The following is a 26,066-nucleotide window of genomic DNA, read 5'->3' as shown; positions in this document are numbered from 1 at the left end:
GAGGCTACTGATCAGCCAGTATGAAATCTTTTTAGGATGTTAACAGCTTTCCTGGTGACATTGCCCCGGGTACAATAGCTATTGATGGGTCCCCTGAAAGGGTAAGCACAAATTTGAACCCCCTGACCGTGTGTGTGTTTGTGTGTACAAAAATGACATTTTTGTAGGCAAGAAGCTTTTTGAGAAGAATCTTACCTTTGTGATTGAAATTTGGTATACTGAAGGATTTCAGGCTGGGGACTGAGCAAACAGCGTACTAACGGAGGTGTGAATGCAACTGTTAGGGGAGGCAAGCAGAGGATGCCCAGCAGTGCTGGGAGAAGAGGAAGGAGAAATAATCCAAGCCAGGCTGTGAGCAACTTTGAAAGGCAAACAGAAGCATTGTCATATTGTCTGTGATGCCTCAAGCAGCCTGCTAGCCCAACCTTATTGCTGGGGCAGGCTTCAGGGTGGCTCCTGCTGGGACAACCAGTGGTGCCATCTTCACCGAGTCCGAGGCTGTCACCTGGAAATGAGAGCAGGCATTCCCTTAATTAAGAGTGTCATGGCAGCTCCCTGGCTCATGGTGACTGATGCTGCCCATCCGGCTGCCACGTGGCCAATGCGCCTACATGGTACATCATCTCCTAATTAACACATCTTGTCAGGTCTAGCGGCCAGCTTCAGTAAACATGCTCTGAGCAGCTGTCACTGGGACCCTGCGTGGGACCTGCTGCCTCATTAGTGTGGAGAAGGGAGGTGGTACCAGCAATGGGGGGGGCAAGACAGAAATGCTCTTTATGGGGTATTGGTAGGGTGAGAGGGATGTCAGATGCTGGGGAGGAACTGAGGGTCCAGTAGAGGGCTTGGTTCCAAGCATGGTGAACCTTTCTCCTTGAAGACAGAGTGATCCACTGTGGTTAGGAAAGTGCCCTGGAAGCAGACACACACTTCTCAATCTGTTTCTCCTACCACCCAGGTGGCTCAGATTGCTCCAGTGAAAACGTGAGTTGTCTCTACTCACCCTACCTGGAAGTTCTGCTGAGTGGCTCTTATGGGGGTAAGAGCTTATGCTGTTCTGAGGAGCAAGACCCCAAAATGGCATCCCATAAAGGAGAAATCTTTAGCTTGGCTCCACGATGTTGCTCAGGACACAACTCATTCACACTTTCAAACTTTCCTGCTGGTCCCCTAGTTGTGGTGTCTGTCCTCTCTTTGATCAAGTGCTGGCTCTCTAGCCTCTCGTGGTGGTCCAACTCCTTCCCTCCGTTAGGCCCAGCCAGCCTTACCTCCTCCCTGAGGAGGAATATCATAACAGCTCAGAGAGATGCAGTCCTGAGGCATCACCTAAACAGCCCCACTCTATCTCCTCCCCTGGCCTGGCCTGCCAGTGCCTTAGCCCTTTGTGCCTGGATCTTGAACTCTGTGTTTCTAATCTCTGCATCCATGAGAGTGCCCAGGAGGCAGCTGATCAATGTCAGCTGGCTGAGAAGCCATTATATTATTCCCTTCTCACAGCTCTCATGAGGTTGGTGAAATTAGTCTTCCTGAACAGTTTGTCCTTTGCAAGCCTCTTTATAGGTCTTATTCTAGAGCCTGACCTTGCAGGCTCCGACCTCTTCCAGCCAGCAGGGCTTCTAGCAAAGACTTGGCATTGCCATTCTCTCTACCTGCATGCAGGGTAACTTCTATCTCTCCTCACCTTCCCCGTGTGTATAGGATTTGCTGTGTCTGTCCAGGGCAGCCTCTTGCCTGGAGCTGGTCCCTGCTCTCTGCTGCTTTCTCCATCACTCTGTCCCTGTGCCGGGTCTGTCCTGGGTGAAGCCTGAGCAACTGAGGATGCTGTGGCTGCATCTGGCAGCCCCTCAGAAGCGCCAAACCCACACAATTTGTAAATCTTCGATAATGAGCATTTAAAGGGCACATCCTAATGAAGGGATTCGAGACTGACTGGGTGGGAAACGCAGGCTGAAGATTTTAATTACAATGCCTCTGTGTTTTCAGTTTTCCTCTTCCCTCTCCTTTGCCCACTGCCCTCCGCCCCCCTCTATGATGGAAGTCTTACTTCTGGGCCAGCAAAAAGCCAGTTTTTTCCCTCCATTAACTTGCTCTTGGGGATGCTTGGAGATGTCTTTCAGCCTGAGAGCTTGGGAAGTTTGCTTTGACAGGGGACATGCCCACGTGGGCAGAGGCAGACCAGGACTCTGTGGGGGGCCAAGCCCAGCAGATGTCCCTCCCTCAGGAAGCACAGTGGGGATTTGAGAGTGCTCATGAATGAGTGACAGCTGCCAGCCTTGTGAGCTTCCTGGGGTGAAACTCTAGGGTGAGAGGTGGGGACCAGCTGAGGGACCTCTGGGCCAAATGGGTGTTTCTTGGGCCTCTGTGGTGCTTTTCTTTCCAAGTTGCTAAATAGAGAGCGTCAGAGCAGCTGCAATGCCATTGATTGTGAGACTGACTACTTCTGGAAAACCTTCTGCTTGCTCCCCAGGTCCATGCCTATCTTGTGTGCACCTCAGGAGTCTACGCTGTGAGGACATTTACACCAGAGGTTTCTGGTGGGACCAGTGAGGAGGCTGTGTCTCTTAGGGAAGCCCATGCTCCCTGTCATGGTGGCTTCTCTGTAGGATGCTGGCCTTCTTCTTTTGACTGCTTTTTGTGTCACCCTGTGGACCTAGAGTTTTAGCGGCTGTGGCTGTACCCCCACATTACTCCTCATGTACAGCCTTGTAAGCACCTCCTTTATTATAACTCTCCATATCACCCAGTTGAAGAGCATCTTCTGTCTTCTGCAGAGAGTCCAATCGAACCATCTTCGGGCCACCCCTTCATGGTAGACACGTGGCTGGAGGCATCCTGTGAGGTCTGTGGATCCCTGGACTTCAGCTTGGATGTGGGACAGATTGCAGAGTTGTGACAAAAGTCCCCTTTCCAGATTTATGGCTAAGTTTGGAATGGTGTGCGTGACTTTGCTTCACAAAAGCCAATAGGAGTGTTTGGGATTCTTCAGTGTTCTGTGGCAAGGAGGAACAGAAGGTCGCTGTGTGTGGCATGGGCAAGCTGAGAGAGAGGACTTCTGTCTTTCCAAAGGGCTTGACCTGGGCCACTGTGCTGTTTTTACTTTCTAGATAAGGCCCCTGAAGTTGAATGACTTGACAAGCGTTTAAGAGGCCTGGTCTCTCCAGCTGTATCTTGGGGAGAGTTTAAGCAGTGTTTTGGAGCTAATGATAAGATTCTCTCTCTCCTTTTTTTCCTTCGCATTATTTTTTTTTCCTTCTCCTTCTTTGCTATGAATACTTGGTTTTGAGACTGTGCAAGGAGACTGCACTGAGTGAGGCCAGCTGTCAGTCAGGTGGCTCGGTTCTTCTCTTCTACTCTTTATGTAGCTGTCTGTACAGTTGGTCACGGTCACTAATCACTCGTTGGCTCGGCCATTCATTCTACCACATATGGGGGAATCTCACATGTAGAATTAGCAACCTTCATCTTATTTCATCTTCACTGACGCCAGCCAGATGTGTTTCATCACTATTGCTATTCTGCACGCGAGTAAATGGAATCAAAGAGTGAGGAGGGAGATGTTGGAGCTGACCTTTTTGCGCATGAGCACTGGCAGTCTCCAACCCCAGCATCTTGTTACTGGCACCTTGAGATGGCCTATGCAGAGCCAGAGGCTGGGGAGATGATTTTTAGCCCCCTTCCCTGCAATGCACAAGCCGTTGGCTTTGATCAGAACAGATAGAGCCCTGTGCACTTTAGAGAGCCAGAGAGAGGAGGAGGGAAGCTGCCAATGGAGAGGTGTGGGGTGGGGCAGGTGGCTCAATTCACCCTGACATGATTTGCATCTCTAGCAGAGGGGACATGTCACACTGTCACAGCCTTTCCCTGTATTGACATAATAACAATCCCCCCTTTTTTGTTGTTAGCACGTTGTAGTTTTCAAAGCACTTTCAAATCCATTAGCTTATTTTATCTTTACCACAGTCAAGCAAAGAGGCGGGAACTGTTACTCTTATTTTGTAGATGAACAGGCTCAGGAGCTGTGTAACTTATCCCTGGTCCTGGAGCATCTCTGATTCAGCATCTATGTGCTGAACCTCAGCATCATTTTCTAGGAAGGAATGGGTCAACTCGTCTAGACAAGTAGCTCCTGAAGTCCCAGCCATCTGGATGCCTGAAGTCAGGGTTCTCAGGCTTGGGAGATGGTTCAGTGGATTGAACTCTTGACTTCAAATGTGAAAACTGGAGTTGAGGCTCCCAGAACTCATGGAAAAGCGGGCACGTGTGGCAGACACCTGCGATCCCAGCACTCAGGGGGGCAGAGATGGCTAGCTAGACTAAAAGGAATTGTCAACCCTCTGGTTTAGGGAGTGGAGAAAGATGGAGAAAGATAATGTAATGGCAACTTTGGGCCTTCACATACACACACACACACACACACACACACACACACACACACACACACACACATGTACACACACGTGTGTGCACATGCACCCACATACCCTTCCACATGTGCCCACACACATGAGAGCACATGAACACACAGTACATACACAGATACATATAATAAACAAAGGACTTAGTGGTTCTCACATTTGGCATCAGGTCTTGAACTTTACTGTCAAAGGTATTGACTCAAAACTGCTACATGAAGCCTATGAGTCCCCACTCCCAGCTTCTTTCCCTCTCTGTCTCTTGCTTCATCTCAATCATAGGGTCAAGCTCAGGGCTTTGCATATGCTAGCGAGTTCCCTACAAGGATGCTCTACCTCCAGTCTGGAATCTGCATTTTTAATGAGTTTTGTCCTGGGGCCATGCAATTTGAAAAGCTCTGAACTAAAGCGGTGCCTCATGTCTGCTCTTACCAGGGCTCATATTATCAGCCGGAGTTAAAAAAAAAAAATAGAAAGGTTTGCCTCATGTGTGCTTTTCTCTGAGCGGTGAGAAATTAGTGTGTGTCTTGCCTCTCCCTGACTGATGCCTGTGTGGCCTACAGAATGGGAAGAAAACCCCAGGCTTTTTGGTTCACATACAAAAGGAAAATGTCCACACATGTGATTATTAATTCATTGTTCAATTAAGTTATGATCTCTAAAATTATCACAATATTTGGCTCGGAGGAAAGCGGCATTGAATAGCTTGTTCCACGTAATGTGTGAATAATGTAACTTTATTACTTTTCTAGCTTGCGAGTAATTGTGACTGACACATTGGCAATAACACAGATCACCTTCCTCCCCTTCCTCCCCTCCCTCCCTCTTCTTCTTCTTCTCAGCTTTAAGCATTTACTGTCTTGTCTCTTTCCTTGCTCATCCCTCCCAGTTAACAACCTCCTTTCTGCTGCAGCTTCTGTTCTATCCGCCACCCAAAAGTAGCCCCAAGGAAGAGGCAATGGTGTGAAGGAGTACGGACCCAGCTGTTGAGAGCCCTCATTAAAGCCTGCCTGAACTCAGGCTCACACTTCCATTTCTGCCATGTGCACTTAAAGCTGACCTGAGAGGCGGTTGCTGTTACAGTGTGTGCCAAGGTCCATACATCCTGGTGAAGGTGGGTGTGTCTGCTGCTTTTACTTTCTACCTCCTTTCGGTCCTGAACACAGCCCGCATGCCCTGTTTTCCAGCTCTCTAAGAAGCCTTTCATTCATCTGGGCCTCTCCTTTGTGTCTCCGAGGTGCCCTGGGCATCTAGGCTACAGAGGGCTGTCATCAACACTTCAGACAGCTCCTGGGTTTGTTTTCCCAGAAGTCTCCTCAGCTGCACAAGGACAGTGTTGGGGAATGTACTGACAACACCCCATCCGTACTTATCTCCCTATGCACAGCCTGTTGGAGCCTAATTTTAAAATCATATATTGGCCACTGATAAAAATCCAGTTTAAACATTATTTTGCCTTGCTTTAAATCCTCCATCAGTGTATGTTTTTTGCACCAGCAACTATGCTTAGTTAGGCAGAACCTGGGTGCTGGCAACTTATCTACGCTGTAGACATGAAAAAGACAGGGAGGACAGAATGGACTGAGATCTTGTTTCCCATGGTTTGGTCATGTTCCCGCCGTAATGTTTGTGTTCAGACACCATTTCCTGCCTCTTTCTATGTCTTCAGAAACTGCACTCCATAGGAATCAAGACTGGGGTCTTCTGGGGAATTCTCCCCTCCTGATCTGAGCTCTGGTTTGATGACCTGGCTTAATTCCCTTCCAAATCCCAGTGGGAAATGAAAATGTTGTCTTTCCCCAGATACAGCATTGTAGGAAGACTGAGGGGGGTGTCTTCTATACTGCTCTGTCCATACACATTAGAGACTCTGGACCAGTGGGACTGGAGCTCACTTTAGCGGTGAGGGTACCAAGAGCTGCCAGTTGAGCATCTACACTGTGATGAACACCTCATGAGGAATATTCCAGGTAGTCTTCATAACAGTCAAAGGCAAAGCATAACACCGTTCTCCATCTTCTATAGCTGAGGCAGACATTGTGACTTTCTAACCTGCACCATCACAGTAGCTCAGATGACTGCTCCCCAGGGTAAATGTCTACACCTCCCCCCATCCCAATGCCTGGGACATCTCCAGACACAACTAAATAGAAGCAGCTGATGGACTTGGAAGGTGGAGCCAACCTGGGGGAGGGGCGGGACAATTCTCTCTAGCATTCAGGGGAAAGACCTGAATTGGATTGGAGAGGCTGGGAAGTATTCCAAAAGGAAGGAGATTCGAGTTTAGTTCTCAGGGGTTAAGGTTTGCATTTTTTTCCTTGGGAAAAGATAAAAAGAACCAAGTTTCTCTGGCTAGTAGTTCCCATGATATACCTGGCAAGTAGTGTACTAAGGTGTAGCAATGTTCTCCATCCACAAGCCCTTTTTATGCTCATCTTCCACCAGCTTGGACCCTGTGCTCTACATTTAGAAATACCCAAAATCGCAGCCCGGGCTCCAGGCTCCAGGCTCCAAGTCTGGATTTCTTGGTAGTCTTGCTGGTATTCCTTTTACTATGTACCACTGCTCCCCTGTTCTCTAGAGGGTCCGCTGTACAAGAGAGATCAAGGGGCTAGGCGTGGTGGTGTACGCCTTTAGTCTCAGCACTCAGAGAGACAGAGGCAGGTGGATCTCTGTGAGTTCAAGGGCAGCCTGGTCTACAAAGAGAGTTCTAGGACAGCCAGGGTTACACAGGGAAACCCTGTCTCAAAAAAGGGAGGGAGGGGTACATGATGCAATTCATGGAAAAATGGCTCTGTTTGCCCTTCAACTTCTAGATCAGGACTCATTCTGATCTGACCATGAGCACAAAGAACACTTTCTGAAGACTAAGCTTTGTTTCTCTGCTCAGTAGATAGGACTCAACCTTGAACTTGTGTCCCAACAAGCGGCTAGGCTGGGTAACTCACCTCTAAGCAGGCACAGAAGGGCATATGCTGCCTTCTTCAGCTGAGTGCCTGGCTCTAAAGATGCTCATGGGGGATGTTTTGTGCTTTCATCAAAGGAAGTGTCACAGAGAAAATCACTGTCACAAGTACAAGAGAGCAATATACGCAGGGCTTAGATGTAGGGGTTACACTGTGGTTTTGTGGGAGCAGAGAAGGGTCATTGTTTAGAGGAGTAGCTGTTTGGGCACCTCCAGGCTTTCAGCAAAGAATAATGGGACAATAAGGCTGAATCATTAAGGGCCAGTGGACAAGCGGAGGGGACTGGTCGGGTAGCTAAGGCTGGAGAAAATGACTCTTATAAGACACAAATGTCCTCAATTTAAAGTCTGTTCCCCAAATCCAGTCCCCCACCTCAGAGTGACAGATGTGAGGATACAACTCAACTCCGTCGTTTGCTATTTTTAGGACTTGGGAGAAAAATCACCTAACACTGCATTTCTGCTTCTGTGTTTGTAAAATGGAGGTGGTATACATTCTTCTTAGAACTGTGAGACCATGGATGCTCCGGGTGGACCCAAGGCTTGACATGCATCAGACACACACTAAGCATGGACTATTACTGTTGCTATTTGTGATTCTTGAGCCAATTATCTCTCTTTGCTATGGAGGAAATACTCCTTTCAAGGATTCTAAAGGATGGAGTGAGGAGACAGGCTGGTAGCACCCAGTGTATGAGATATGCTCAGGAACTGAGCGTCTTTCTTTTACCCATCTCTGGAGTGTATTCTCTTGAGGGCTCTTGATGTTCTTAACTCTGGTGGGAAAAGATAGGATGTTGTCAGCTCTATGAAAGCTTCATCCTCAAGTTAGGCTGACATAGAACTCATCCTGCCTCCTGGGGCCGGCAGCTTTCACATTCGTACTCCAGTCTTTCTGCCTTCCTACACTATCTCTGACTCTACTTGCTGTACTCCTACTAGGCTGGGCTCTCTCAACATTCACTTGAACACTTGTTTTTTTTTTTTTGCTGTACTGGTCCTGGCCTGGGCTACGATGAGTCCTTTGTACCTCCTCAGAGCAGTAGGAGGTACTGAGTGGGAGACTGGCTACACTGATGTTGAATTTGAACCCCATGTTGACCATGTAATGTGTACTCTTAAGAGAGCCACTTGGTGTCAGGGACATTTGGTGTATCAGTGCAATGGGAAGAGACTCACATTGGGGCGTTACTGAGAGGGGAAAGGAGGTAACACACAGAAGTACTAGGAAGATAGACAGGGGGTAAGCTCAAGGTTCCACGTGCCCTACTTCCTCTGGTCTTGAAGCTGCAGAGAGAAAAGGCAGAGGGCAAGGTAGAGTGTCGCTTCTCCTCCAACAAGACTCACCTCTGTTACTGTCCCCACTCTGGAACCTATATCCCCTCAGTGTGCTCTGGAAAACTCACACCGAAGTTGGTTTTTATCCAATAATATCTTTGAGGGTGAAGACCTCACTTGGTCTAATTCCCATATTGCCTAAGTTCAGAGTGAGTGAAAAAATTCAGAAATTGGTAGCAGCAACAGTAGTAGTAGTAGTAGCAGCAGCAGCAGCAGCAGCAGCAGCAGGGTGCACCACGTTGCATTCTCCCTTACCCACTTCTGCTCTTGTCCGCATGCTCTGAAGGCCCTTGCCAGTGATGTCTGGCCTTCCTCTGGCTCCTAGCCTCTTGTTCAGCTAGCATGCGTCATCCTTCTTCCCCGACACCGAGTCTCTACCTGGCTTCTTCAAAGAGTCAGTCTTGAATTCAAGACTGAGGAACAAAGCAAATTTGCCCTTAAAGTTTTCTGTCAGTGTTACATGGGTGGTACCAGGATCAAAAAAATAGACAATGGTGTTGTTTGTTTGTTTGTTTTTCTAGATAGGGCTTCTCTGTGTAGTTAGCAGTCCTGGACTCCCTTTGTGGACCAGGCTGGCCTTGGACTCATAGAGATCTGTCTGCCTCTGCCTCCCTGAGCACTGGGGTTAAAGTTGTGTAGCACCATACCCAGCTAGAGAATCCTTTTTAAAAAGAAATTAAGAATCATGTGTCCACAATTGTGGGTATATGCATGTGAGTGCAGGTGCCCCTGAGGGTAGGAGAAGTAGTAGGTTCCCTGGAGCAGGAGTTGTGGGGTGGTTGTGAGCTGCCTGGCATGGGTGTTGGAAAGCAGGCAGTACCCACCACTCTTCACTGCCAAGCTGTTTCTCCAGTGCGGACTCAACCGTCGTCTACTGTCTTTACCTTCTCAGGCTTTCATGGAGAATTGGAATGTTTTGGAAATGGAGAGCTCAGATCAAGAAGACAACTCGCCTTTGTTTCGGGGTTGTTTAGTTCCAGTTTCTCAGAATCTAAGAATGTAGCTTCCTCTTTTTCTAGTTACCAGTCTTTTTTTTTTTGTTTTTTTTGAAACTTGGCACATATTTAATTATACACAACAGTGTGTTTCATTATGGCATATTCATATATGTATATAATGTATTTTTAATCATATTTCTCCTCTTTATCTCTGCTGTCCCTCTCTCCCTCCAAATGATCTCCTTCCTTCTCCTAGCCATTGTACTTGCTGTTTTCATTTTTTTCCTTCCCTTCTTTTTAAAAAATTGACAACCCATTAAATTCCATTAGTATTTCTTATAGATTTGTATTTATTTATAATGGTGTGTATGTATGGTGTGATGTGTGTGTGTGTGTGTGTGTGTGTGTGTGTGTGTGTGTGTGTGTACATGCCATGGCATACATATGGAGGTTGGGACAGCCTTCTGGAATCAGTTGCCCTCTTACGTCTTTCTGTGGGTGCTGTGGATTAAACTCAGGTCTCCAGGACTGTGGAGCCATCTTACTGGCCATTGTTGGTATTTCTTACAGCACTCTGGGTGAGGGATGATTTGAGTCAACACGGTTTCCTTACCACCCATGTCCTCTTGAGAAGACTTTCCTGAAACATGCTGGAGACTGGAATAGAAGAGCTTGTTCATTTCTAAAGAACAGAACATTTGAGGGTGCTCTGTTTCATCCCCTCTTGCTGTCTGGGAAGCTCATGTCTGGCCTCTGGCTACAGCTAGCCATCTTCCTCCTTAGGCAGCTCCAGAACTCACTTCCTCTCTTGTTCATGGTGAATAGATTGTTTGGAGTCTACAGTAGGTCAGCCTGGGCTCACAGAAGCTGCACAGGACATGGCAACACCATGAGCATGAAGTCACATCAACAAAAATCTGGGACACTCAGACGCTGGGGCAGCCATTTTGTCTTAGAGGGTATTGCTACATCGGCACATTGTTTCATGGCCAATTCTCTCCTCTTTACCTTTCATTTATTCTACATGTGCTCATCACTGTGTTCATATGTTCAACAGTGGTCATCATGGATCAGCTTTGCTGAGAAGGACCCCAGCTGGAAGGCATGAAATTAATTTAGTCTAGGATCCCTAGTGAAAAGGTTTCCTCTGTATGTAGGACCAGGATTTGCAAGGACTTTAAGAGCTAGGTGGTGACTTTAACACCACCCTGTTGTCTCCCTATGGTCCTAGTGGTAGAAGGCAGTGTTTAGATACTGAATAATTCTCAACTCCTTTGCTAGATGATATAAATTCTATTATATTTGCCACTCTATCCCCGGGACTCGAGACTAAGCAGATTAATGACTCTCTGCCCCCTTCCCCGCACCCCACATGAATTAAGATCTATAAGTAATGTGAGAGGAATCACCATTTGGCCCACTGGAATCTGAGCCCTGGGCTATGTTGCCAGAGCCTGCCTGCCCCTTCTTTGTGGCAGCTATGCCACAGTAATCTCAGAGACCAGGCAAATGAAACACATGAGTGCTAATGGATCTGGAGACTTAAGCTCTGGAAGGCCACCTGTCACATAAGATTTACCTTCAAAGCCCACTTACTCTGACCTTTCAATAACATTTCAAAAAAAGAAACCTAGGTATTGACCAAATCAGCCCTATCTTCAGTGGAGGTCTAGACAGCTATTTGTACTTCTATTTGAATTTCTTGGTTCTTTTCTTTTTGCACCTCCGGGTAAGCACAAAGGAAGGAAAGTTCCTTTGCTTGACCAAATCTCATTTAAAAGTTGTTTGTATTTTTTTAAGTGGAACCCAATCCTTTAAGCCTTTAAAAGTAACCTCTGCTGAGCTCAATAAACCATTTCCAATGTGGCAGCTTTGAATCCAGGAGAGCTCAGAAGACAGATGCTAACCAACCACCAATTGCGTCCCAGGACAGTTGTGGGGAAAGTCTCAGGGCTCCAGAAGCTGGAGATGTGATCGCTAATCCGACTCTATTTTTGTGTCTGCTCTGCTAGCTGGCCCAACTGTGCAATTAGTATTCTCTCTGGTGTTGATTTTCTTCAAATATATTGGGCCCATCAATCACCCACTTTCCAACTCATCTGTCTGGATCAGTCAATTACAAAGTTATTTTTGAGCCCCTAGGATTCTTGTGAAATAGACACAAGAAGGAGCTAAACTCATTTCAGGTTTGACCTCTGCGGCTGGGATCTGAGGAGCTCGGTTTGCTTACACTTCATGGCCATCCAATCCGATCTGGCCTGGAGAATAGAAAGGCCGCCTGCTTAATTGGGAACACTTTAATACAGATATCCATTAACTTATGCTAAATTACAGTAAAACATCTATGGAGGAACTTGATGTGACATCCGCATGAATACTAAATAACTTCATTATGATCAGTGCTGTGACAATGAATATGAAATGAGTGTGCTCAGAGAAGACAATTCATCTCCCACCTTCCCAAGCCATTGCTGTTTTATTTTCCCCTGCACTGACTAAAGAAAAAAAAAAATCCAGCGGCAGCCTTACGATTCCCTTTTCTGTGTTTATTATTTCCTTTCAGCCACTGAGTGGTCCTGGTAAGTGGAGACCGCCTTGGGCTACTCTGAGTTGTGTCCATCAACAGAGGAGAAGTGAGAACCCTGGTGTCTTATTTTGGTTTATGGAAGAAGGATGTTAAGACTGACTGAGCATCACACACACACACACACACACACACACACACACACACACACACACACACACACACACAGTCCTCCTGTGGAACCTGCAAACAGACTGTCGGTTCGGATTAGCAACAACCAAAGCATTTCCAATCTGCCCCTTGCACACATTATTCTGCAGATCCGAGGGAAGACTTTGGCCTCTGAATGAAGTCTTCATTTTCCTCCTGGGCTTCCTGTTCCTGGAAAGTACGGCTAGGACAGTCCAGTTGGTCAGGTTAATATGTGTGACATTTAGTCTGAATCACATGACTTTGGGTCAAAGATGCATCTTCTCCTGTGATTTGCTTCATGCAGGTTCTCGGCAAGTCTCTGGGTTAACCATAAGACCTCCAGATTGGAGGTCTAGGTCTGGGAAGGAGTGGTGGAGGCCCAGGTGAAAGAATGGCCCTGGGTTTTCTCTTCTGGTCATGCTCCCAGGTAAGCGATCTCTTCCTCTGTCTTTGGTCTTTGGTCTTCACACCAGAGAGCTCCACCTCACCCTCCAGCTCTTCTGTCAGTTCAATAGATTTATTTGGATATCACCTAAGTCTATACCCATTCTGGGACACTCCTGTACTCCAGGATCAAAGACCTGCCTGTCTTTGTAAATGGGAGTTTAAAGCTGTCTGTGACTCAGGCCACCAACCCTAGAGTACTCTTAGACTTCTCTCATTCTGTCCCACCCACGTACAAGCTGTCGCCATGGCCTGTGGTGTCAAAATGTATCCACCAGCCAGTCACCTTTCAGCACTTTTCCTGTTGTCTCCTTGGCCCCAGCCATCATCACTAGCTACCCAGAGGGTTGCAAAGCCTTTTCCTAGTTCTGGGGTTAGCAGTCTCTGTCTTAGGCCTTATTTCAGAAGAGCCACTTAGTGTTTTCAGGGCTGTTTGTTACTTCATTGAATCAAAGTCAGGATGTCATTATGGACTTTGAAAGATTACGGATCCACAGACTTGAAGGAAAACGAGATCATTGGTTCTTGTAACAATAAGAAAGGAGAATGTGGCACTATAGGAAAGTAAGGTTCCCGTTGGCAGGGTATGCCTTACTAAGGCATTTGCAAGCTGCACTCAACATGGGCCTCTAGGCTTCCTATGGGGCATCTCTTAAGACTGCATGATGTCCCACTGACCCTTGCTGCTAGCTCCATTTCCCTGTTGTGCACTAGGAACTTAGCTCTTAACAACCAGATTCCTGCTCTATTTAAATGCATTTACATATTAATTTGTAGGATCTTGAGAATTCAGAGTGAATTCAGTTCCACGTAGAGCCACGTTTTATCTGCCAACCCCCACCACAGCCCTCTGCCTTGGATCTGAGCATCCCTAGCCTTTACTTGTACTTATCAGAAGGAAGGCTCCAGGGGGCAATTGTGAAAGGACTCTCTGTCTCTCCGTCTCACACAGGGAAGACATGCAGTGAGAAGAAGCTCTGAAATGTGCAGAGGTGGGCAGGCAGGTGTCCTAAGGTGTTTTGGTAGGAGCCTGGCTCTCTGCAGGGCTGTTCACAGAAAAGTCCCCCTGCAGGCCCTTGTGGAAAGGGCATGTCTCTATAACCAGCAGGACGGCAGGGGGCCCTAACAATCTTGTTAACACATCAAGTAATGGATTTTTGACAGATGCCTTCCTGCCTTCCAGTTCCTTCCTCACACTTCTTTCTCACTAGTCTCTCTGGGATTGGTGATTTGTTCTCACTGTTCCCTCTTCTGAGACCACCGAGAGGCTCTGAATGTGCCAAGTCTTGTTGGAGATGCCTGGTTGTGCCCACACCAGGCACTGCATTCCTGAGGGAAACACAGCGGGGGCTGGAATTGCCTGCCTGTGAATGCACAACCTAGACTCTCCAGAAATGCAAACTCTGCCTTTCCCAAACAAACTCTCAGGCTATAACAGGTCCCACCAACTCCAAAAGAGTAAGCTAAGATCAAGTCAACAGCAAGTCAGGAGCCCCAGAGACACTGACACTTTCCCACGGGAAAAGGAAGGGATAGGCTACAGGGAGTTGTAACAAAGAAGGGTGACCCAGGAACAGGCAGGGTCCAGTGAAAACATGTCACTGCTCCCCATCTGGGCCTAACACTTTGTATGTGAAAAACTCTAAGTTGCACACCCAATTGAACAGAGTGTGTATTATACATGTGTGCATGTGCATGTTCATGTGTGCAGGTGCACATACCTGTGAGTGCAGGCACAGATTTGTGTGTGTGTGTGTGTGTATGTGTGTGTGTGTGTGTGGTCAATCTCTGGTGTCATTCCTTAGAGCCACCCATCCTCTCATTTGAGGTAGAGTTTCTTCTTGGAACCTGGGGCTCATCTGTTAGGCTAGGCTGGCTGGCTGGGAGCCCCAGGGATGCCTCTGTCTCCACATCTCTGCCTCTCTGTTATGGGACTATGAGCACGTGCCATGACACCTGAGTTTTAATGTAGGGTCTGGGAGTTGAACTCGGGTCCTTATGCTTGTGTAGCAAACAGTTATTGACCTCAGCTCCTGGAGGGAACACTTATCAAGCATCTCCTGTGTGTGAGGTTCAAGGCAAAGAATTCAAAGGTGAACAAAACAGAGTTTCAGAGTCCACGAATCTGTATGATCTAGAATGGCGAGAAAGTATCTGGTCTCCTCCTTTCTCCCTTCCTTCCTCCTCTTCTTTCTCTAATATCCCTTTCCCCTTCACTCTTTTTCTCTCTCCTTTCTTCATTTCCATTCAGCACAAAGCACACGCAAGCAAAGAAGACGCAGCAATGAACAGCATTAGAACAGCACAGGAACTGGGCTGGAAATCTGGCTCCACCACTCACTACCTATGTAGCACTGCGCGCATAGCTTCATTTCCCTCAGTTCTGTAAGGAGAATGGTAAGATGTTCTATTTCTCGGGGTTAACATGGGGATTAAGAAGAATGTATATTAAAGCTCTGGGCACCTAGTTGATGCTTAGTAATGGTAGGTGAAAGAATGCCAGTGATGGCGGATGGAGAGCTCATCATGTGCTGGTGGTTAGGCTGAAGCCCACAGGGAGGACAGTATTAGGGAGGACCTTGTAGAGCAGAGAGGACTCATGGATAAAGATGAAGGCTGTGTGGACAGAAACAGCTTGAGGGATGAAATGGGAAAGAGAGAGGCATGCTTCTGGGGCGGTGTGTGGAGGAAACAGGGCGGGAGGGAGAGGCTGAGGCTCAGTCACAGGAGGCCCTGATTGCTTTGCAAGGGACAAGGACTGGATGCTGGGCAAAGCGAATCGTTACAGGCTTCAGACTGAGGTGTAGGAAGGTCCAGGTGGCAATTAAGCCAGTAGAATTATAGTGGAGAACTGAAGATGGAGGAGGAGCACAGAGGCACTGATCATCACAGGGAAATCAAGTGAGATGCATAACAAAGCTGATGGCCGTAGAAAGGAAGAAACTGAGCAGCTGATGTGTACTGGTGACCATGGAATGCAGAGAGCGAAGATGAAGGCTGACTTTGAGCATTTAAGGAGAGAACTGATGCACCCAGGGATATAGGCTCAATTTTCTTAACCACTATATTTTATTACAACTTATAACCAAGCATATGTCACTTATAACCCGCCTAACCAAAACAATATGAACAGGAGGATTAAATGAACACACTAACAAAACCGTAAGGATATCAGTTCTGAGGAATGATTCTCCTGGTGTAATCAGCAGGATTTCTTCTGCTGGAACCTGGAGTAAGCAGAACCCAGAACCTTAGCAGGAGCCAGAGCCCCGAAACCTTCCCTCGAGTGGTTCCCTCTAGGAGTGGCTTGAAGTGGAGCAATGAACAGCCAAAACCATCTGAAGTCTCCAAACAAAACAAAACAAAACAAAACAAAAAAACAAACAAAGAACAAAACAAAACAAAACAAAAATCCCTCCTCCAGTTCTGGGCTCATTTATATATCTCCTCCCAGAGTCTGGTCACAGATCTTTTCAGCTGGCAACAATCAAGCTCCTGCATGAGGTGGTTGGTCTTCTAGTGGATTAACCTCACCTGTTCTCTCATAAGACCATTCCAATCCCACACTTGGGATCATAAAAAACAGGTTTATCTCTCCTTCATAGGGAGTCGGCCATTGTTCTTGAAACATGGAGAAAATGCAGTGGCTTTTAGAGGGAAATAATCTACATTGTGGGTGGCACTTTAGGGACCGTGTAGAACACCCTTGTGCAGATGCTCAATATAGGTGAAACTAAGCCCGTGGTCTAGGACTGAGTCTAACTCTTGGAGCAAGAATGTGGGAGCATGTTCATGGGGTGGGAGCATGTTCATGGGGTGGGAGCATGTTTATGGGGTGGGCACAGAAAGCACTGGCAAGGAAACAGTCAAGAAAGGGCTAAGGGCGAAAATAAATCTGGACCTATGGAACCTATATGCTAAGTTAAAATGGATCCAGTGAATAGCAGGCGCTGAATTGGGCTTTGGAAAAACCAAGGGGAATGGCAAAAATGGTGGGAATTCTAAAGTTCAGGCATGGGATGGACCACATATGGGGTCCTAAAGTTCAGGTCCACTGAAGCCTGAGTAGCACATGGAAAACTAGAAACAGGCGAGAAAACGGAAAGCCAAAGGAGAACTAGAAAGCGGGTCACGAGAGAGTGAGCAAGGGAGGACCCAAGGGGAGTTTGGCAACGGATTGCTTAGTAGCTCTGAGTTGAGAGACAGGTGGAATTGAAGAGGTCAGACTCCTGGGAGGGTCTGAAGTCACCAAGCACGCAGCAGGTGATAGACTGGGTAGGGTCAGGAGAGCTGAGAGCTAGTGCTAAACACCTGAAGGAGAATGGCATGACCCAGAAAGCCTGCAGACGAGACGAGAAGAATAGGACGTGCTGTGATGTAAAGAATCAAGGGGCAAAAGCACCTGAGTGAAGTGAACGTGGAGAAAGTGCTGGATAGGACCCACTGACTCATTTCCTTCTTAATACCTCAAAACCTTAAAATTTTTTGTTGGGGGGGCAAAATAAATTTATCAAAGAAATAATCAATAGGTTTCAAAGCTAGAAAATAAGAAAAGTGCTTAAAATGTCTGGCACTGACCACAATACACAACAGAGGGGGGATGAGCACAGGGTCCTTAAGCTCATACAAGGTTGATACAGGGTGAGCATCATACAAGGAAAGGGTGGAGGGGTACCAAATGGGTCAAGAGAAATGCAGCTACATAGCATTAAAAAACAATGGCATTTTTTTCTCTCCTGATTCTCTTGCCATCATAGGCTTGGGCCACTCTCACCATTAGTTTTAATATGCATGTCAAACATCCTGAGCCATGGTACCTGTGCTCATCTCTTGTCTCAGTATGGCAACAAAATGCTGGATTAAGAGCAAATTAAAGCAGGAAAGGCTTAGTTCTGTTTGCACTTAAAAAAAAAAAGTCCTACCATGGCAGGAGACGGAGGAGAAGAGGAAGAGGAAGAAGAATAAGAAGAATAAAGCCAGGCATGGTGGCACACGCCTTTAATCCCAGCACTTTTGAGGCAGAGGCAGAGGCAGGTGGATCGCTGTGAGTTCAAGGCCAGCCTGGTCTACAAAGCAAAATTCAGGACAGCCAAGGCTACACAGAGAGACCCTGTCTCAAAAAACAAAACAAAACAAAAAACCAAACAAACAAAAGAAAAAGAAGAAGAAGAGGAAGAAGAAGAAGAAGAAGAAGAAGAAGAAGAAGAAGAAGGAGGAGGAAGAGGAGGAGGAAGAGGAAGAGGAGGAGGAAGAGGAAGAGGAAGAGGAAGAGGAAGAGGAAGAGGAAAGGCTTTGGCTTGGCTTACATTTTCCTTTACATTCAGTCTGGGACCCAGCCGGTGGAATGCCACTGCCCACATTTAGAGTTAGTCTTCCCACCTCAATTAACCTAATCTTGGTAATCTCTCTCTCATGCATATATCTGGAGATTTGTTTCCATGGTGATCTTAGAGCCCATAAATGACAATGAAGATTAATTATGACAGTCTCAATACTGAATACGTAGATCTCTTGTGGCATTGATGACATGATCCTGGTGATTGGCACAGCGGACTTCCCCTGTCTAAGGCAGAGAGAGGCTGGTCTCTGCAGCTCCTTCAGTGTGGAGGGCATTCCATCTTAGGTAGAGGGACAGCTTGGAAAGTAAGTGTGGTACCATGAGCCCTGATGAATAACTGGGCACGAGTCAGAGAGTGTGGGGACCTGGGCTCCAGTATCGGGCAGGAGCCTCCCACAGCTGACCAGAAGTCTCCATGGTACAAAAAAGAAACTCTAGATTTCCAAAGAAAACATCTGAAACTCTCAGAGCCGTTGCTAATTAAAGACACTCTCAGTTCTCCAGAGGGCTTTGTATCCCTCCATTCTCTCCCCTTGCACTGAATGGCAGATAACGTGCTGTCTGGACCTCTACTTGGACCACATCTAATTAAATGCCTACACTGACTGCATCCTCACATACCCTGTTTTATTTCCTTTCCTTCCTTCCATGCTAAAGAGGGCCAGGGCTAATACTAATGCATATGCTGTTAAACCTTTTTAATTAACTTCAACTTCTTCCAGAGATTTATGTTTAAACAGTAAATTTTTTTGTTGACACTCAAATACATGGGCGGCACTCAGAGTGATGTACGAGCACTCTTGTCCTCAGAATGATGCCTCATGAGTTACCACCAGAGACATTTTCATGAGCCTCTTTTATTAAAATAATAATACTCAGCAAGGCAATAATGCTTTACAACCAGCAGCTAATTAACCCGCCCCACCCTCCACAGGTCAGCATTAGCGTCTGCAGGTTAGAGATATGATCGCCCAGCGGGCCCCCTCCTACCTTCCAGTCAGCAACTGAACCTGGCTGGGCTCGCGTTCAACATCTTTGAGTAATGATTTTCATTTAAAGTGCATCTTAGTTCCTTGGACGGTAGCTCCATCTATTATTACCGTTATTTATTTTGTTCTTGTTTGGTGCCTCCCCCTGCGCTCGGGTATCAGGCCGTCTGATCTGCAGGTGACCTCTTGCACCAGGTCGTCACCAGCCCTTGGAAAATCCCAGGCCTCTTGAAACTCTTGTCTAATTGCAAAATCCATTTACCTTCCTGTGACTCTCAATTTGTGCTCCAAGTATTTTTAATCAGGATTACCGCTGTCGATTGTAATTGCAACACAGCAACCCTTTGCCAACAAAACCGGTGCACCTACCCAAGCTCCTGTCCCATTCTTCATGTTGAGACTGCACTTTCCCGGTGAGGCCTGCAGTTATCCTCTCTGCTGTATCACTGGTGAGCCAATTATTTCAATTTTGGCGTCAGATTCAGAAGAGAGTTTAATGATCCTCAATGGTATAAACTGAATTTTTATTCCTACAGCAATTTAGTAATGATGATGGCATTTAAATACTTAGGATATATTTCTCATCTTCCCACCCTGACAAACAGGAGGCCAGACAACTGGCTCAGTCACTCACTTCTCTGGACCTCTATGCTGATATCATTTTGCAGAACTGGGAAGACAGGCTTAGTTACCCCTGCTCCTCTGTCAGGGGCTGGAGAAAGAGAATGCCCCAGACTCCACGCCTCTCTGCTGAGGATTCAGGTGGTTGTCAGAACAAGGTCCCAGGACTTGCACACTCACGTTAAACAATTAACTCATTTGTTCACTTATTCAACAAATATTTAATGAGTTTCCACTAGGTAAGAAAACTGGCTCCCAGGAGACAGCTGAGATGTACCTGGCATGTTCTTTTTCCTCTAATCAAATTCAACTCCAACGCCCCCTCCCACCCCCCAGCTGGGCTCCAAATTATTTGAGTACTTCATTTACGCATATGTTTGCTCCAGCCGTTCAGCAAACATTCAGCAAGCACCTCTGAGCTATAAGCTATTCCTCTGGGAGCTGACTGCTTTACAAAGACGATCTAATCTGTCAGCAAACCCTGTTGGCTCTTTCTTTATCAGGAATTTGGGAATCTGGTCCTTTTGGATCCTCCATGGCTTTGACTTGGGCCACTCACGGTGACCCTTAGCCTGGTTTGTGGCCTGAACCTTCTTATTGGTCTCTGTGGATGAGGGAGACCTGTGCCAACCTGACTGACTCTTTGGCTGTGACCACAGGATTACTCAAGAAAGAAGATCTATCGTTAACGTGGCTAACACTGTCGCCATGTGCTTCTGGGAGGAAAAGGAGGAAACAGGAGAAGGCAAACTGAGCACCAGGAAGCTGAGTCCGATTCCTGACTGCGGATGTAGTGTGACCTCATGCTTTTACATCCACAGTGTCCCTGAGAGGATGGACTGTAACTCCTCAAACTGTGAGCCAAATTGAGCCCTTCCTCCTTTGAGTTGCTGTTGGCATGGATTTTGTCACAATGACGAGGAAAGTAGCTAATATACACTGCCTCTGCCCTCGTTTCCTACTGTCTGTTCTCAACACAGCAGAGTGACCATTTAAAATGTAAACTGTGATGGTGCCATTTCTTCAAAAGGCTCCAGAGCTTTCTGCCTCACTTAGAGGAAAGGCCTGGTTTTGCCTCTCTCTCTGTCTAGGTCTCTCATTTTCCCTCTGTTCACCCTGTTTCCGTCACTTCCGCTTCTTTGATGTTCCTTAAACTCACAAGACAAGCCCTTACCGCCCCATGGTTACCTATGATCCTTCTGTTTGGGATGTTCTCTCTTTAGTTAAACACATGTCTATTCCTTACCAGGACATGGCCCCGTTGCCAGCTTTTCTGCACTGGCCAGTTGGTTTAAAATGCGCACCTATTTCTGCACTAGGTCTCCACATTTCTTTGTCTCCATGGTGTCCTTCAGGTGACATTATTTCCTTTATTTATTTTATGTTTTTCTCCACTAGAATGTAAATTCCACAAAAGTGTAGGCATTTCTGTTTTATTTACTGATATACAAAGGACTAGCACATAGACATTTAAAAAAATACTTGACTATTTACACACACACACACACACACACACACACACACACACACACAGTGAATACTTGTAATAAATATCATTATCATGGCCTTCAAGGAATTTACAATGACTCTGAAAGTGTATCTAAAAAGAAACAGGAGCTATTCTTCAAGAAAGCTAGATGTGATAGTTCAAAAAGTGCAAAATTCTTTTTGCCATCTTGAATGAATCAGACAAAAACAGGGCCTCAGAGTCACAGGTATGTTACGTCAGGAAGGAGCTATAATCCTTTCGGACTGGAGACAGAGGGCCCTTTGATACAGCAGTCTATGACTGGACCTAGAAAGATCCTTGGAATCCTGTGACCAGGCACCTTGTGTGGTATCGCACGGAGCCCTGGTGGCCGCTTGTCATGTCCATTCTCCCTGCTTCTCACTAACCAGCACCAGTGAGGAATCAGCCCCCAGTCCCGCACAGAGCTCCTGCTGAGGCTGTGCTCTGCAGATGTCAGTGGTGAGCGGTGAGCATTGGGGGGAAGGGAAGTCCTGTCATTTCTCCGGGCCGATCTTGACAGGAGATGTCAGGTTAGAGCTAGTTATCTGAGAGCCTAACTGGATCCTGAGGATAAATCTCTTATTTTGGTAGCACTTTAAAATAAGTGGCAGGAGTTCATGCATAATTACTTCTGAATTATCTAGGGGATTCATCAGGTTTGATTATAGATGCATAATGAACTTACCAAATTTGAGGGTATTAGGGAGATATTAATTCTATATGAAACCTCACAATTCATTCATGTGCCATTTGTTTTCATTCCTTTTTTATAATAAGCTAATTAGTTTAAATTATTTGTACTTGTACAAGGTCTTGAAACACATATAAGGGATGATTATACTACAGAACCCAATAAATGAGAAGCTTTAGAGACAGCATTAATTGTGATAAAGGGTTCATAAAGCAGTAGATGTTCAATTTTCCCATTTGGGGTGGTAATAATAGGTCTAATCATGACACCTCCATAAAGTCGTGGGAAGTCCCTAATTAACATTTCTGAATTCAGATATTTAAAAGAAGGTGGGAGAAGCCATTGTGCCAACTGGAAGATGAGGCAAAAAGGGGGAGTTTGACCTTGTGCTGAGCAAGAAGAAAAGATGAACCAGGTGGGGTTTGTTAGTTCTGTGGCAGAAGGACACACTCATGCCGCCCGCATCTGTGTGGAGGACTCTGACAAAAAACCTCCGAGGTCCTGAGGTCACAGGCAAGCCAGCATTTCTGCCTTTGCAAAGAGAAAGTGGGGTTTGGGTTGGCCCCGGTATTTGCTGACCTTGCTGTTATTTATTTATTTATTTATTTATTTATCTATTTATTATAATTTATTTACATTACATCCCGACTGTAATCCCCTTGCTCTTATCTTCTTGTTATTTATGTGGTACTAGCTCCCTCTGGACTGTGAGCCTCCCTGTAGTCTCTGTGTGTGGTGAATGCCAGCTTTCTTGCTAGGGAATGAGGAGGAAGCAAGGCAGTAGAGGCTTCTGGCAAGCTAGGGATTCTGTGGAAACTGTGGAAGGAGGTGCCACACCTTGGGCACACTCCCAGTGTTTGGAAGGTCTAAGAAGATGTAACTCAGTGGCAAAGTGGGTGCTGGGCATGTGTGAGGCTCTGGGCTCAGTCCCTAGCATGCCAAAACTAGAAACACACCAGCGCCAAGCAAGTTCTGGGCACCTCCTTGTGTGTGTTATCTCACTTACGTAAGAGGTCTCCTGGGGGGGTAAACACGGCTGTTGTTTCCAGAGGTCAAGGGAATAAGCGCAAGAACTCATGGAACTTGCCCATAACTACCCAGTTATGGAGCCAGGTCCTGGGTGTGTCTGATGGGAGCCCTGCCTTGTATGGCTTCCAATAAGTTCTGCTGTGCCAGAATAACAGTCCTGCTATTATGACCCCATCCCTACCTACCACTCTTATTGATACAGGGACTCAGTGTGGAGCTCTGGATGCTTAGAACTCATGTGCAGATCAGGTTGGCCTTGAACTCACCCATCCTCCTGCTCTAGAGTGCTGGAATTTTCAGACTATGCCTCTATACCTGGCTCTTCTTTGAAATATTAACCTTGGGTTGTCTCTTTCCAGAAATCCCACCAGGACTCTCAAACAGAAGCCTTTTCATTTTCTCCCCTGGGGGACTCCATGGGATGAGAGCCAAGGACCAGCCGCCACCCCAATGGTCCCCCATTACTATTAGGAAAAGCTACACAAGGGTTAATGCAAAAAGAAGTTCTGCCGTTGCACGAGACACCAGTTTAATTTATATTTGATTAAAAAAGTCATTCATTCATGCATTCAGCAGCCGGTATTTGTTAAATGTCTCCTCCACTCTTAATTGGGTTTTGTTGAGGTGGGGGCGGGGGGAGGAGAGGGAAGAGAGCAGGTATAATAAAGCTTATGCCAGACACCTTGTTTATAATTTTCTTGTGAAGAATATATGTACACAGCTGAAAAGTTAAGTAAACAAGAGAGTGATTGAATAACCAGGCAACTGAGAGATGCAGACAGCAAGCTTTCTTCAGCAAAATGGGGCAGACAGCATCGGGGCCTGCTGTGGGCCAGCAAAGCTTTCCAGAGGAAGCAGAATGCGGCAGTTCAGTGAAGGATGCACAGGGACAGGATGGCAGAAGGATCCTCAGCTGGACCCTGACAGAAAACTAAGCTTTTGTCCTTCCTCTGTCTATAACTAGATGTTGGACTTTGGGAAAGAATTGCTGTCCCATAACCCCAGTGCAAGATGGAGATAAAGATACTTCACAGCGTCCCCACAATAGAGAAGTGCATATGAAATGATGCTGAATGATGTAAAAAACCAAAACCCAAACCCAAACCAAAACCCAACAACCCAAACACCACCCCAGTGGGAGAAAACCTGTTGCCACAGGTGCTACTCTTAGAAAGGCCAGATTCTAAGTTCATCCTTAGGAGAAGGTCTGTTTGAAAATCACATAGACACTGGGTCTCAACGCTATGGATGCAGACTTTGAGGAGGTATAGCCAGGACAATGAGGGACAACTGTTGGAGAAGCCAGTGAGGTGTGGTGAGACCAAGGCCACCCTCCAGGCTTCCCAGATATGGTACCAGAGTGAATAGTAGCACCTAGGACAGAGAAAGAGGAGGAGCTTCTTGCTTTTCTAGTCTCTTGTGCAACTGGTGTCAACTTTTACAGTAACTATACTCATCTGCATCAAATAAGTAAACTAAAAGCCTGTAACAGCCCCTGTTTTATTGTGTGTTTCAGGGGAAACTGGTACAGTTTCTTCCTGAAGGGTCGCTTCCGTAGGGTAAGAGGCACATTTTAGATACTGTATTATCTTCTACTGCCTTACGCTTCAAGCCCGGCACAAACCTACCTTGGCCACAGTGAGCCCATAGTGCTCCATTCTAGAGTCTGACACCCTCAAATCTTCCTATCATGAGCCTGTGCTTCTAAATGCTGACTCACTCATTTCTCCTTTGAGATATTGGGCTGTTTTGCATGTCTGCACCCAGCTTCACGAGACTGAGGAGTGAGGGCTCATGGCTAAGCTGTTTAGTAGGACAGGGAGGGAACTTCCCAACTGGGGACACTGATTTATTGCTAAAAGTTGCTGAGAATGAGTTTTCTTTCTTGTAGCCAGGACTTTCACCAATTCAGTGACAGAATGAAGAATCAACCCCTAGGAGATGGATCTGGGCTAGTTAACCAAAAGGAATTTTCAATGAGGAACACGTTCTTTTCTTCTTCTTCTTCTTCTTCTTCTTCTTCTTCTTCTTCTTCTTCTTCTTCTTCTTCTTCTTCTTCTTCTTCTTCCTCTTCTTCTCCTCTTCCTCCTCCTTGTCCTCCTCCTTGTCCTCCTCCTCCTCCTCATCCTCCTCCTCCTCCTCCAGAAAGCTGCCTCTAAAATACTGAAGATGGAGACAGATTGATTTTATTTTCCAGAAGAACTTCAGGAGAGGAGTTCATGAAGAAATGAAGAGAGTCAAATGTGACAGAGACTACTTCATCCCCTCACCCTGTCTGTCTGTGCGGGAGTCTTATCCTGGCCACCTTAGGGTTGCAATAAGATGACAGGTGAGAGGTCTGAGCCCCTCCAACCCTGACATGCCACTGGCTTTGTGTATCTAAACATGTACATGCCCCCTTTTCCTTCCACACTGCCTCAAAACTTAACTTAAAAAAAAATGCATGTTTTAAGAATGCTTTTCTTTAGAGGTTTTACCCTTTGTCCTCCAGAGGCATCATTAATCTATTAGGTGATAATTCAGGAGTTCACAGACATCACTCCTTGTCTTCTTGGCTTTCAGAAGAGTGCCAATCTGCCTCGTCTTCGGGAGGAGTAAAGGACATATGGAAGACTTGTGCTAGTTCACTCTGGCCCAGGCTGTACTGAGGGCGGGTGAGTCTTGCCCACTGAGGGCAGATGATGGCCGGGTCATCTATCCAGTCCTGTTTTGTGCCTTGTGATTTGACAGCTCTGGGAAGGTTTGTGAGAGGCAGAGAGAAGGGTGGGATTGGGGCTTAGGGAAGGGGTAGGAAAAGAGATAAGTAACTTCAGTCAGGATAATGTTTCCTGGTGTCAACCGTCACCCAGGAGAGCTTTCGCTGGTGCCTGCTTTTATCTGGAAAACAATAGGAGCAGTATCTCTGACAATTAGGTCAGGGCTTGTGATGGCAGAGCCTCGCCAAGGTATGAACTGCCTGAATCCTCTATGGGCTGGCTCTGTACTCTGCTCTGACAAATGCTTCCTTTGTTTCCCTGAAAAGTCTGACTTGCCGAAGTGCCCATACTTGCTCTTTCTTTTTTTTTTTGGTTTCCC

At 46.5% G+C, this 26,066-nt stretch overlaps 1 protein-coding gene across 4 annotated transcripts in view; it reads right to left on the bottom strand.

The window, feature by feature from the left end:
* KIRREL3 (kirre like nephrin family adhesion molecule 3) overlaps positions 1-26,066 on the bottom strand; it is a 554,929-nt gene that overhangs the window by 192,597 nt on the left and 336,266 nt on the right. The window lies entirely within an intron of this gene.

The sequence above is a fragment of the Acomys minous genome, assembly GCF_964271855.1.
Source record: "Acomys minous genome assembly, chromosome: 5".
Classification (NCBI taxonomy): domain Eukaryota; kingdom Metazoa; phylum Chordata; class Mammalia; order Rodentia; family Muridae; genus Acomys; species Acomys minous.
The sequence above is the reverse complement of the archived record's forward strand: the minus strand, read 5'-3'. Positions and strand labels throughout refer to the sequence as shown.